Below are 13,058 nucleotides of genomic sequence, written 5' to 3'. Positions count from 1 at the left end.
CCCACCTCTGGATGGAGCTGTTATGTGGGCCGCCAGAAGAGGAGGTACTGCTGGCCCACCACCAGAGGGCGCCCTGCCTGAAGTGCAGGCTTCAGGCACGAGAGGGCGCTGCCGCCACGAACACAGCCGGGGGTGACAGCTGTCACTCATTATCTCATGACAGCTGTCACCCATCTACACTTCATCATACTACTCCATAAAACCCGGACGTCATCTCCACCTCATTGCCGAGATATCATCTACCTGTGAAGGTAATATTCTCTGCCGTACTAAGTAATTATAACTTACGTGTGCTCTGTTAGCAGCCGTTGTCCTGTGGTGCCTTGTCAGCTGGGTTGGCGGTTTGTGAGAGTGCCGACGTCTTCGCCTCTCACTCCTTCCAGATAAGTGCTTTAATAGGAGCTGCATGAGTCTGACTGTTTTTGTTACTGGGTGTGCACACACCCACGTCTCACTGTTTGTGCTCCTCGCCAGCAGTACCAGATCCGACAGTCGGGGACGGTGATCACCTGGGAATTCGGGACTTGGCGGCTCCAGTATTCACCGGGTTCTGTGGCGGTGGAAATCGTGTGGTTCCGGCTCTTCTCAGGACAGACGTCTTCTATCCTCGAGCCTGCCCACACGTCACCTTTTGTGGATTGACTGTTATCAGATTCTGAGATTGTCTGTATATTCGTTGTACACATTCACAACATTAAATTGTTACCTTTTGGCTCATCTATTGACAGTTCATTTGCGCCCCCTGTTGTGGGTCCGTGTCACTACACTTTCCCCAACAGGAGCTGCACCTTAAGCAGAGAGAAAAAACAGAATCAGGCGGCAGAAAGACAACAAATACAGTATAATTTGTCAGTAATTAAGCAACAATAAAAACAGAAGAAATACTAAGGTGATCACTGGCCACTAGCCCTAAGCATCACTTAAAGACCCAGAATTTAGATAAAGTTGAGGCCGTGGCCTCCTCCGTTTCATAATCAAATTACTTTAAAAGGGTAGAAAGCATAGTAACATACTATGCCAGTATGCTAGCCATATGAAAGGGAAAAGCCAGTGAAGAGACGCCAAAATGAGTGTAATGTGGTCAATTAAATTCAATTTAATTAGCTTATAACGCACCAAATCACAGCAAAAGCTGCCTCAAGGCGCCTTACATGAAGCAATTCAACATAAAATTTAAATAAATAATTAAAAATGAATTTTAAAAAAATACATAATTAAAAACAGAAGTAAATAATAAAACAGATTAAAAAAAAACTATTCATAAGAAATAGAACTACAACTTGAAAGGGTAGTTGTAAAACAGCTAACTGATCATCTGCAGAGGAATGGTCTATTTGAAGAGTTTCAGTCAGGTTTTAGAATTCATCATAGTACAGAAACAGCATTAGTGAAGGTTACAAATGATCTTCTTATGGCCTCAGATAGTGGACTCATCTCTGTGCTTGTTCTGTTAGACCTCAGTGCTGCTTTTGATACTGTTGACCATAAAATTTTATTACAGAGATTAGAGCATGCCATAGGTATTAAAGGCACTGCACTGCGGTGGTTTGATTCATATTTATCTAATAGATTACAATTTGTTCATGTAAATGGGGAATCTTCTTCACAGATTAAGGTTAATTATGGAGTTCCACAAGGTTCTGTGCTAGGACCAATTTTATTCACTTTATACATGCTTCCCTTAGGCAGTATTATTAGACGGCATTGCTTAAATTTTCATTGTTACGCAGATGATACCCGGCTTTATCTATCCATGAAGCCAGAGGACACACACCAATTAGCTAAACTGCAGGATTGTCTTACAGACATAAAGACATGGATGACCTCTAATTTCCTGCTTTTAAACTCAGATAAAACTGAAGTTATTGTACTTGGCCCCACAAATCTCAGAAACATGGTGTCTAACCAGATCCTTACTCTGGATGGCATTACCCTGACCTCTAGTAATACTGTGAGAAATCTTGGAGTCATTTTTGATCAGGATATGTCATTCAATGCGCATATTAAACAAATATGTAGGACTGCTTTTTTGCATTTACGCAATATCTCTAAAATTAGAAAGGTCTCAGAGTGATGCTGAAAAACTAATTCATGCATTTATTTCCTCTAGGCTGGACTATTGTAATTCATTATTATCAGGTTGTCCTAAAAGTTCCCTGAAAAGCCTTCAGTTAATTCAAAATGCTGCAGCTAGAGTACTAACGGGGACTAGAAGGAGAGAGCATATCTCACCCATATTGGCCTCTCTTCATTGGCTTCCTGTTAATTCTAGAATAGAATTCTTCTTACTTATAAGGTTTTAAATAATCAGGTCACCCCAATACAGCGCTTCGCTCTCAGACTGCAGGCTTACTTGTAGTTCCTAGGGTTTGTAAGAGTAGAATGGGAGGCAGAGCCTTCAGCTTTCAGGCTCCTCTCCTGTGGAACCAGCTCCCAATTCAGCTCAGGGAGACAGACACCCTCTCTACTTTTAAGATTAGGCTTAAAACTTTCCTTTTTGCTAAAGCTTATAGTTAGGGCTGGATCAGGTGACCCTGAACCATCCCTTAGTTATGCTGCTATAGACTTAGACTGCTGGGGGGTTCCCATGATGCACTGAGTGTTTCTTTCTCTTTTGCTCTGTATGCACCACTCTGCATTTAATCATTAGTGATCGATCTCTGCACCCCTCCAAAGCATGTCTTTTTCCTGGTTCTCTCCCTCAGCCTCAACCAGTCCCAGCAGAAGACTGCCCCTCCCTGAGCCTGGTTCTGCTGGAGGTTTCTTCCTGTTAAAAGGGAGTTTTTCCTTCCCACTGTTGCCAAGTGCTTGCTCACAGGGGGTCGTTTTGACCATTGGGGTTTTTACGTGGTTATTGTATGGCCTTGCCTTGCAATATGAAGCGCCTTGGGGCAACTGTTTGTTGTGATTTGGCGCTATATAAATAAAATTGATTGATTGATTGAAATAGAATAAAAATAGGTTTTCAGTCTTGACTTAAAAATGTCCACGGACTCCGACTGCCTCACGGTCACAGAAAGACTGTTCCACAGGATGGGTGCATGATACGAAAAGGCTCTTTGACCCGGGTGATTCTTTAACTACGGGCACTACTGGCCTTGTAAATGTAATTTCCACCACACCATTGCCTTACAATATAAAGCGCCTTGGGGCAACTGTTTGTTGTGATTTGGCGCTATATACATGTGCTCTGATGTCACTGTTTATCTCCATAGAAACTACCCAAACAATCTTTCATACAAACTGTTTAAAGGGACATTACAGTGTTGTGGTGGAAATTACGGCAATAGTGTGGGACAACTACATTTTGTTTAAAAAAAATCACAACAGTTGTATGACATTGAATACCCCAATTATGTTTTGATTATTTTACTGATATTTTATTCAGAGATATTTTAAAACATTAGAAAAAACATTTCTTTACCATTCATTTTTATCATTGAAGATCAAAAGTCTGGGTGTGGGACAAGCACAAAACGGCAATATTTGCATATAATGATGCTGAAAAAAGGTGAAAAAGTCATCATAGACTACTAGAACAAATTTCTTAACACACTTTCATTGTAAAGATAACTATAAAAGTGTGAAATTTCCCCTTTTTTCTGTTTTTCATACAATATGATCAAAGGACATAAAAAGTGCCCGTAGTCTAAGAATCACCCACCCGCTGACTTCTTCTTCACCCTGGGAACACAGAGAAGTCCCACATCCTGCGACCGCAAAGCCCGGGTCGGCACGTAGAGTTCCACCAGATCAGCCAGATAAGATGGCGCCAGTCCATGAACAACCTTATAAGTCAATAACAAAACCTTAAAATCTGCTCTCACAGAGACAGGGAGCCAGTGCAAAGATGCCAAAATGGGTGTGATATGTTCAGACCTTCTGCTACGTGTCAGAAATCATGGCGGCATCGTTCTGAATCAGCTGAAGACCCCTGATGCTGGACTGTGGTAACCCTGAAAATAGAACATTAAAATAATCTAGTCTAGAAAAAACAAAAGCATGAATCAGGGTCTCAGCATATATTCGCTATATATCGCTATATTTCGCAGATGGAAAAAAGCAGTCCTAGTAACATCCCTGATGTGGAGGTCAAAAGACAACCTGGGATCAAAAAATACCCCAAGGTTCCTCATTTTGTCCGTATGATGTATGACACACAAACCCAGGCTGAGCGCTAGCCGGTCAAACTGATGCCGATGTCTCGCTGGACCAAGAACGATCATTTCAGTCTTATCAAAGTTTAAAAGTAGGACGTTACTAGACATCCAACTTCTCACTGATAGAAGACAGTCTTCCAGGGATTTATGGGAGTGAGATTTCCCGCAGTTATTGGCATGTACAACTGAGTATCATCAGCGTAACAATGAAAGGTAATCCCAAAACTCTGCAGTATACGTCCAAGGGGTGCCGCATACAGGGAGAAAAGCAAGGTCAAACTTTTTGCTTCCTGTCAAAAGTCTGGCAGCAGCATTTTGATCCAATTGGACACCCCTAATGTTGGACTGTGGTAAACCAGACTGACGTGAATCATGGCTCCAACACGAGAGATGTCAATTGAAACAAAGGAGAGGATTATCAAACTCTTAAAAGAGGGTAAATCATCACGCAATGTTGCAAAAGATGTTGGTTGTTCACAGTCAGCTGTGTCTAAACTCTGGACCAAATACAAACAACATGGGAAGGTTGTTAAAGGCAAACATACTGGTAGACCAAGGAAGACATCAAAGCGTCAAGACAGAAAACTTAAAGCAATATGTCTCAAAAATCGAAAATGCACAACAAAACAAATGAGGAACGAATGGGAGGAAACTGGAGTCAACGTCTGTGACCGAACTGTAAGAAACCGCCTAAAGGAAATGGCATTTACATACAGAAAAGCTAAACGAAAGCCATCATTAACACCTAAACAGAAAAAAACAAGGTTACAATGGGCTAAGGAAAAGCAATCGTGGACTGTGGATGACTGGATGAAAGTCATATTCAGTGATGAATCTCGAATCTGCATTGGGCAAGTGATGATGCTGAAACTTTTGTTTGGTGCCATTCCAATGAGATTTATAAAGATGACTGCCTGAAGAGAACATGTAAATTTCCACAGTCATTGATGATATGGGGCTGCATGTCAGGTAAAGGCACTGGGGAGATGGCTGTCATTACATCATCAATAAATGCACAAGTTTACGTTGATATTTTGGACACTTTTCTTATCCCATCAATTGAAAGGATGTTTGGGGATGATGAAATCATTTTTCAAGATGATAATGCATCTTGCCATAGAGCAAAAACTGTGAAAACATTCCTTGCAAAAAGACACATAGGGTCAATGTCATGGCCTGCAAATAGTCCGGATCTTAATCCAATTGAAAATCTTTGGTGGAAGTTGAAGAAAATGGTCCATGACAAGGCTCTAACCTGCAAAGCTGATCTGGCAACAGCAGTCAGAGAAAGTTGGAGCCAGATTGATGAAGAGTGCTGTTTGTCACTCATTAAGTCCATGCCTCAGAGACTGCAAGCTGTTATAAAAGCCAGAGGTGGTGCAACAAAATACTAGTGATGTGTTGGAGCGTTCTTTTGTTTTTCATGATTCCATAATTTTTTCCTCAGAATTGAGTGATTCCATATTTTTTCCCTCTACTTGGTCTAAGAAAGTAACTGTTACTGACTGCCACAATTTTTTTTTCCTGATTTCTTATAGTGTTTCTTAAAGCCAGAAAGTTGCCATTTGAAATGACTTTAGTTTTGTGTCATGTCTGTGATCTGCTTTTTTTCTACAAAATTAAACAACTGAATGAACATCCTCCGAGGCCGGTGATTCCATAATTTTTGCCAGGGGTTTTATATATATATATATATATATATATATATATATATATATATATATATATATATATATAATTATGATTAGTTACGTGTGTAATTATGCATTGACTGATGCGTTAGGCCATAATTTAGATTTGTTTTTAGTTTGAAATGACAGATTTGTCAGACTGTTTTTTATGTTCATGTTTATTTAAAAAAACTTGCACACATAAAATTCACCCTGCAAACACTGTACCCGAATGCTAATGTGCTTTCCTTTACTTTCTAGACATTTGGACTTTAAAGACAGATTGCACTTTGAATTAAAAAAGTGACTTTTATCATCATCGTATCCTTGTTTGAGAACTTTTGACATTTTTCAAAAGAATCCATATTTCACAGGTCAAAGATAAGGTATGAGAGCAAAATACAAATAAACAAAAGCTGAGGAGGATCATATTTTGAGGTTGGCACGGTGTCGTATTGGTCGCAACAAGAACCAACAAGAAGATCCTAGGTTCTCTTCCGACCTGGACCTTTCTGTGTGTAATTTGCTTCCTCCCACTTCCAAAGACATGCAGGTTTTCTGAATCTGTGACTTTAAACTGACCCTAGATGTGAGTAGGACTGCGTAAGAGTTTGCCTGTGTACGTGTCGGCCCTACAATAGATTGGCCACCTGTCCAAGGTGAATCCCACCTCTTGCCCAGTGACCAATGGGATAAGCTCCAATCCCCTGTGACCCTGAACTGGAATAAGTAGGTTCAGAAAATGGATGGATTGATCACACTTTGTGGTCATCTCATTAAAGTCCCATCTGACTGCTCCCTCACAGGTGACTATTTTACAGTACATCCAGAATGTAGGGGGAGGTGATGGTCTAGTGGTTAAGTGTTGGGCTTGAGACCAGAGGATCCTCGGTTCAAATCCCAGCCTGACCTAAAAATCATTAAGTTCCAGTGTTGCAAAGTAACTTCGGAAAGATACTGTTACGTTATACAGTTACTTCATTAGCAGCTGCGGACAACTTGTCGGCAGCTGCTGAATGTAATTAATAAACTAACTCATAATCTAATTTGGTTATGTTTAAGATTTAGTACTCAGAAAAGTAATTATTAGTTACTTTGCTGATGAGTTACTTTGCTGATTGCTCAATCTTAAAAGTAACTAAGTTAGATTACTAGTTACCTTATTAGTTACATTACTCATTAGTTGCAAGTTTTCGGCAGATTCTAGTAAAGTAATTGCATAAAGCTGCTAATGAAGTAACTGTATAAAGCAACTAAAAAAGAAACTAAATTAGAAGCACTCGGAGAGCGCAAACCTCTGCCAAGGCCAGGGTCACTGACATCACATGGAATACCCTTTGGCAAAGAGACTTATTCCACGTCGTTTCATGCATCTACCGTCATGTTTCAGATTCAGTGGTTAACCCTCTGGGGTCTGAGGGCATTTTTTGGACAGTTCACTCGCCTGGCATAAATGTTTTATTATTGCTGTTAACAGCTCTCCCTGCATCCCACAATCAAGTTTTATGTCTCTTTTTTTCAGGACAACCTGTACTTTCAGAATATATATGCTGTAGTTGTGTTTTATAAGTGTAATAAAGGTTTACAATCAGAAATAAGAAAGGAAAAAGTAAAGTGGAAAATAATTTTCCACACACATTTATTCAAAACACACAGCAAACTATAATAAACAACTGTTCTGACACTTTATAAAGGTAATTTGAGGTCTTGTGTGAAAGACTGTACAAAAAAGGTTCAAACAATAAACACAAATGCACATTTTGAACAATGTATACAAAATGTGTATGCCTTTTGTTTGTCTTCATCTCAAAGCAATTTCTGTCTGCTATTACACAAAGGTCACATCACAGAGTTTTACTATGAAGTTGACTGTGTTTGTGCTCTCCTGCTCTGAAAGCAACATTCACACTTCGAGGCTCATTCAGTTTGACGAGCGGCCCCTCCTCCCTCGCTCCATTGATATGGTAAACAGTGCTTTACGCCAGAGCGAGAGAGCTTGCCACAGGCATATCCAGTAACATTCACAGGAAAACTAGTCGAGCAATCCTGATACTCACACACTGTTTGAGCACGTGAGATTGTATGAGAGGCTCTCCATCTACTCCGTCTGCTCACTTTCACTTTCGCTTTGCATAATGGCGCTGTGGCGAGAGGAGAACCTTCCAGAAGGACAATCATCTCTGCAGCAATCCACCAATCAGGCTGTGTGGTAGAGTGGCCAGACAGAAGCCACTCCTCAGTAAAAGGCACATGGCAGCCCACCTGGAGTTTGCCAAAAGGTTCCTGAAGGACTCTCAGACCATGAGAAACAAAATTCTCTGGTCTGATGAGACGAAGATTGAGGAAACCAGGCACCATCCCTACAGTGAAACATGGTACTGCATTTTTTATTTATATAACGCTTTTCCATCTGCATCAGATGCTCAAAGCGCTTTACAATTTTGCCTCACATTCACCCCGATGTCAGGGTGCTGCCATACAAGGCGCTCACTACACACCGGGAGCAATAGGGGATTAAAGGCCTTGCCCAAGGGCCCTTAGTGATTTTTCCAGTCAGGTGGGGATTTGAACCCATGATCTTCTGGACTCAAGCCCAACACCTTAACCACTAGACCATCACCTCCCCTTCATGGTGGTGGCAGCATCATGCTGTGGGGATATTTTTCAGTGGCAGGAACTGGGAGACTAGTCAGGATTGAGAGAAAGATGAATGCAGCAATGTACAGAGACATCCTGAAGGAAAACCTGCTCCAGAGCACTCTTGACCTCAGACTGGGTCAATGGTTCAACAGGACAGTGACCCTAAGCACACAGCCAAGATGTCAAATGAGTGGCTTCAGGACAACTCTGTGAATGTCCTTGAGTGGCCCAGCCAGAGCCCAGACCTGATTCCGACTGAACATCTCTGGAGAGATCTGAAAATGGCTGTGCACCGACGCTCCCCAACCAACCTGATGGAGCTTGAGAGGTGCTGCAAAGAGGAATGGGCAAAACTGCCCAAAGACAGGTGCACCGAGTTTGTGGCATCATATTTAAGAAGATCTGAGGCTGTAATTGCTGCCAAAGGTGCATCAACAAAGTATTGCTCAAAAGGTGTGAATTTTTAATTTTTTTTTTTATTTTCATTTTTAATAAATTTGAAAAAAAAAAAAAAAAAAAAAAAAACTTTTTTCATGTCATTATGGGGTGAGTAGAATTTTGAGGGCGAAAATGAATTTACTCCATTTTGGAATAAGAATATTTTGTTATCTTACAGATAACAAAATGTGAAAAAAAGTGAAGCGCTGTGAATACTTTCTGGATGCTCCGTAACCCACCTTCCCCTCAGAGGCTTGGACTATTCATCTGAATAAGAGCTTTCCTGGCAGACAGACAGTGTTTTGTCCTTGTCTCGTCCTCTGTTACAGGAAGGGGCCTCTAATCAGCTCTGCAGAAAGGATGCTGGGGGGGACTGGCAGAAAACCAGGTGAGGAGAGCTAAATGAGATAGGATGGATGATTCATTCATTAATTGACACACACATTCATCCATTCTGAGAACAACAGTTGAGGTTAGAAATAGATTAGGACTCTTCAAAGCACATGCTTCCAAAGGAAATCAATCAGAAGAGATAAAGTATACCAGATCTGGATCCAGGCCAAACTGTATTTGTTAAGTGAGGTAAAAACTAATGACTTAAAATGTCCAGTCATTATGTCCTTTACAAAATTTTGTCGTGACTTCCTTTCTGTAATGCCAAATGATGTATATGACAGCTAGGATTCATGGTGTTGTAGTTCTCAAGTTCAGTCTTCGTCTGGAGACAATCACAAATTTGAACTGGCAGCAGGAATTTTAAAATGAAGCATCGTGCAGAATGTAAGTACTATAATTTCAGCCTTGTGTTTTTTGGTCTCAGTCTCAACTCTGTCTGACTTCATCTTGACTCACACTTGACCCTTTTTGGACTTGGTCTCGACAAAGACTTGATATAGGTGGTCTTGTGCCCATCCCTAATTCATGGCAGGAAAATGCATGTGACTGTGTAGCTGTGCTTTTCTCTACCTCCTCCAATTCAGTGCTGCCTTTGAAACAGTTAACAATATCGTCCTGATCAACTGATTAAAAGGTTTGTAGCAAGGGCTCTCCTTTAAATTGGGTCAACTCTGACCTTAATACAACCCCAATTCCAATGAAGTTGGGACGTTGTGTAAAATGTAAATAAAAACAGAATACAATGATTTGCAAATCCTCTTCAACCTATATTCAATTGAATACACCACAAAGACAAGATATTTAATGTTCAAACTGATAAACTTTGTTTTTGTGCAAATATTTGCTCATATTGAAATGGATGCCTGCAACACATTTCAAAAAAGCTGGGACAGTGGTATGTTTACCACTGAGTTACATCACCTTTCCTTCTAACAACACTCAATAAGCTTTTGGGAACTGAGGACACTAATTGTTGAAGCTTTGTAGGTGGAATTCTTTCCCATTCTTCCTTGATGTATGACTTCAGTTGTTCAACAGTCCAGGGTCTCCGTTGCCATATTTTGCGCTTCATAATGCGCCACACATTTTAAATGGGCGACAGGTCTGGACTGCAGGCAGGCCAGTCTAGTACTTGCACTTTTTTTACTACGAAGCCACGCTGTTGTAACACGTGCAGAATGTGGCTTGGCATTGTCTTGCTGAAATAATAATATTTCTTTGAGCATTCATCAACTTTCCCAGTCTTTTGTTGCCCCTGTCCCAGCTTTCATGAAATGTGTTGCAGGCATCCATTTCAATATGAGCAAATATTTGCACAAAAACAAAGTTTATCAGTTTGAACATTAAATATCTTGTCTTTGTGGTGTATTCAAATGAATATAGGTTGAAGAGGGTTTGCAAATCATTGTATTGTGTTTTTAATTTACATTTCACACAATGTCCCAACTTCATTGGAATTGGGGTTGTAATAGGACGTTCTGTGTTAAAACTGGGAATATTTTCTCACCCTCAGCTAGTCTTTCTTGTGGGGTTCCATTCTTGGCCCCATTGTGCTTTCCTTCTACAAGATCTAGTAAGTTCTTTCAACTTCTCTCAACCCCCCTCCCCTGCAAACACCCCCAACACACACACAGAGTCACCACAGCAGACCAGATATGCATCTGCATGTGTTTTGACAAAGGTTTCACACTGCATGAGCTTCCTGACGTAATGCCACATTGCATAGAGAATGGACACGAGTGGTCTTGGAAACCTTGGTGGCAACCTTGGGTTTTGGAAGCACATGCACTGACTACATGGCTGACACACTGCCTATGACACCTGTGTAATGAATCAAGTAAGGGATTGCCTCTTGGGTTGAAATACGGTAGGGACATTGTGTGTCCCGTGGCTGCAATGGCAGCCATGAAGGCCCAACAGGAACTCTGAACATGAAACAGCAAACAGGGCTCTGGTGAAACAATAAGTCCTCAGTGGTGGATAAGGCAGAGGAGGTGATGTCTTGCAACCCAGAGGCTGTGAAGGCGGAGTTGCTCCAGCAACTCATCAGACCCCTACTGTATGGGATTTCCCAGTCCAGCCATCAGACCAGATTAAGGATCCGTCAAAGACCATGTGTTTGTTGCCATATAACGACATTCTCACCTCAAAGAAACCCAAGCATGGAAGGTCTCTAGTTCGACCCTGGATATAGATTTTCTAAACAGTCCGTGTCAAGACCGGGCCTGTTCAGACATCTCTGCATACACCATCCCATCCAGGAATCAACCAAGAGACCATCTTCCTCACCACAGAGGGATTGCCACAATGATACATCGAGTGTACCGACCACTTGGCAACAATGCTGCCTTTATGCATCGATCTACATGATCCTATTAGGTAAAAAATACCAGAGACAAAATATTTCACATCATTGTTATGCAGCTGACACTCAACTTTACCTCCCGCTGATCCTCAAGGCTATCAACAAGTCTACCCTTGTCTGCTTGCAGTTTGTCCAAAATGCCAGGCTGCTGACTGGGAATAAAGAAAGGATCATATTACCCTGATTACTGGTGTCAGTTTAGTGGCTTCTAATGCAGTTCAGAATTCAAGATTTTCCTGTTTACCAACAAGTGCTTAATGGAATGAAGTACAAATAAAACCAGTATCGGTATCACAGTCTGATCGGTCCCCCTGCCTTCACTGCACATGCGTTATTTCGGAGCATCAGCAATGACTCACAGATTATCGTCTAGTTTCTCCTTAAAACTCACTTTAAAATGATTTAAGAGATTTTACTTTGTCACCTGATGGTTAATAATAACATTATTCCCTTTGATCGTTGTGGGTGTAGAGAGTCAGACTCAGAGAGTCAGACTCAGACAGGCTGGTGTTGCGCTCTGATCGATCCCCCGCCTTTTATTATGAAATAATGTTGAATTTATATGGAAATGATTGTTGTACAAACTCTTCAGAGATCTGTCGCTGAGATAGATGATGACTGGAGTGCAGTTTTAAGCAGAAAGAGGTGATAATCGCTGAATCACTGCTGATGCTGTTATGTGTCGGACGCAGCCCGGAGAACCGACCAGCGTTTGAAGGACCCAGTATAAAATAAGCAGAGCACGGTACAAAGGATAACAGAGTTTAATGAACATAACAGTGCTGTGAAAAATATAAAAGTGCACGGTCTGGCGTGGTGGTTTTGCGGTGCGCTCCCAGCAGCGCCAGCGTCCGGAGCCAGAACCAACCCGGACCCAAGGACCCCGCCGACACCCCCCAGGTGGCCGCGACAAACCGAGTCTGTGAAAGAAGGAATTATTATGTGAGTCCACACTCAACACACAGAGAGAACGCTCAAAGGTGCACAAACAGCAAACACTTCCTGGCTTAATTACTAATCAGCTTCCCACCCTGCAGGCATGGAACACCCAGTTCACAAAACTCCACTGCAGTGGAAGCTGATTACACGACCAACATACAGCTCAATATAATAAGGTGTGAGGGACACCACATTTACTGACTGTATAAATGTTAGTCACAAAATCTAACGTACCTCAGGAAGTGTGCTGACGAGCGTGAGACCTCACCCCCTCCTCTTTCACAGACCATGCATCAAACCTGGACGTTCTCTGCATCCACTGATGATGAGATGGCTCCCGAGACGACGATCTCACCCGTCTGGTCACAAGGTCGAGTCTCTGGCAAATACACACTGTGTACTCCAGTCTTAAATGCCACCATGTTCCAATCCATGTAGATGCACCACAGC

Source organism: Thalassophryne amazonica, chromosome 20 (genome assembly GCF_902500255.1).
Source record: "Thalassophryne amazonica chromosome 20, fThaAma1.1, whole genome shotgun sequence".
Classification (NCBI taxonomy): Eukaryota; Metazoa; Chordata; class Actinopteri; order Batrachoidiformes; family Batrachoididae; genus Thalassophryne; species Thalassophryne amazonica.
Note: the sequence above shows the minus strand (reverse complement) of the source record.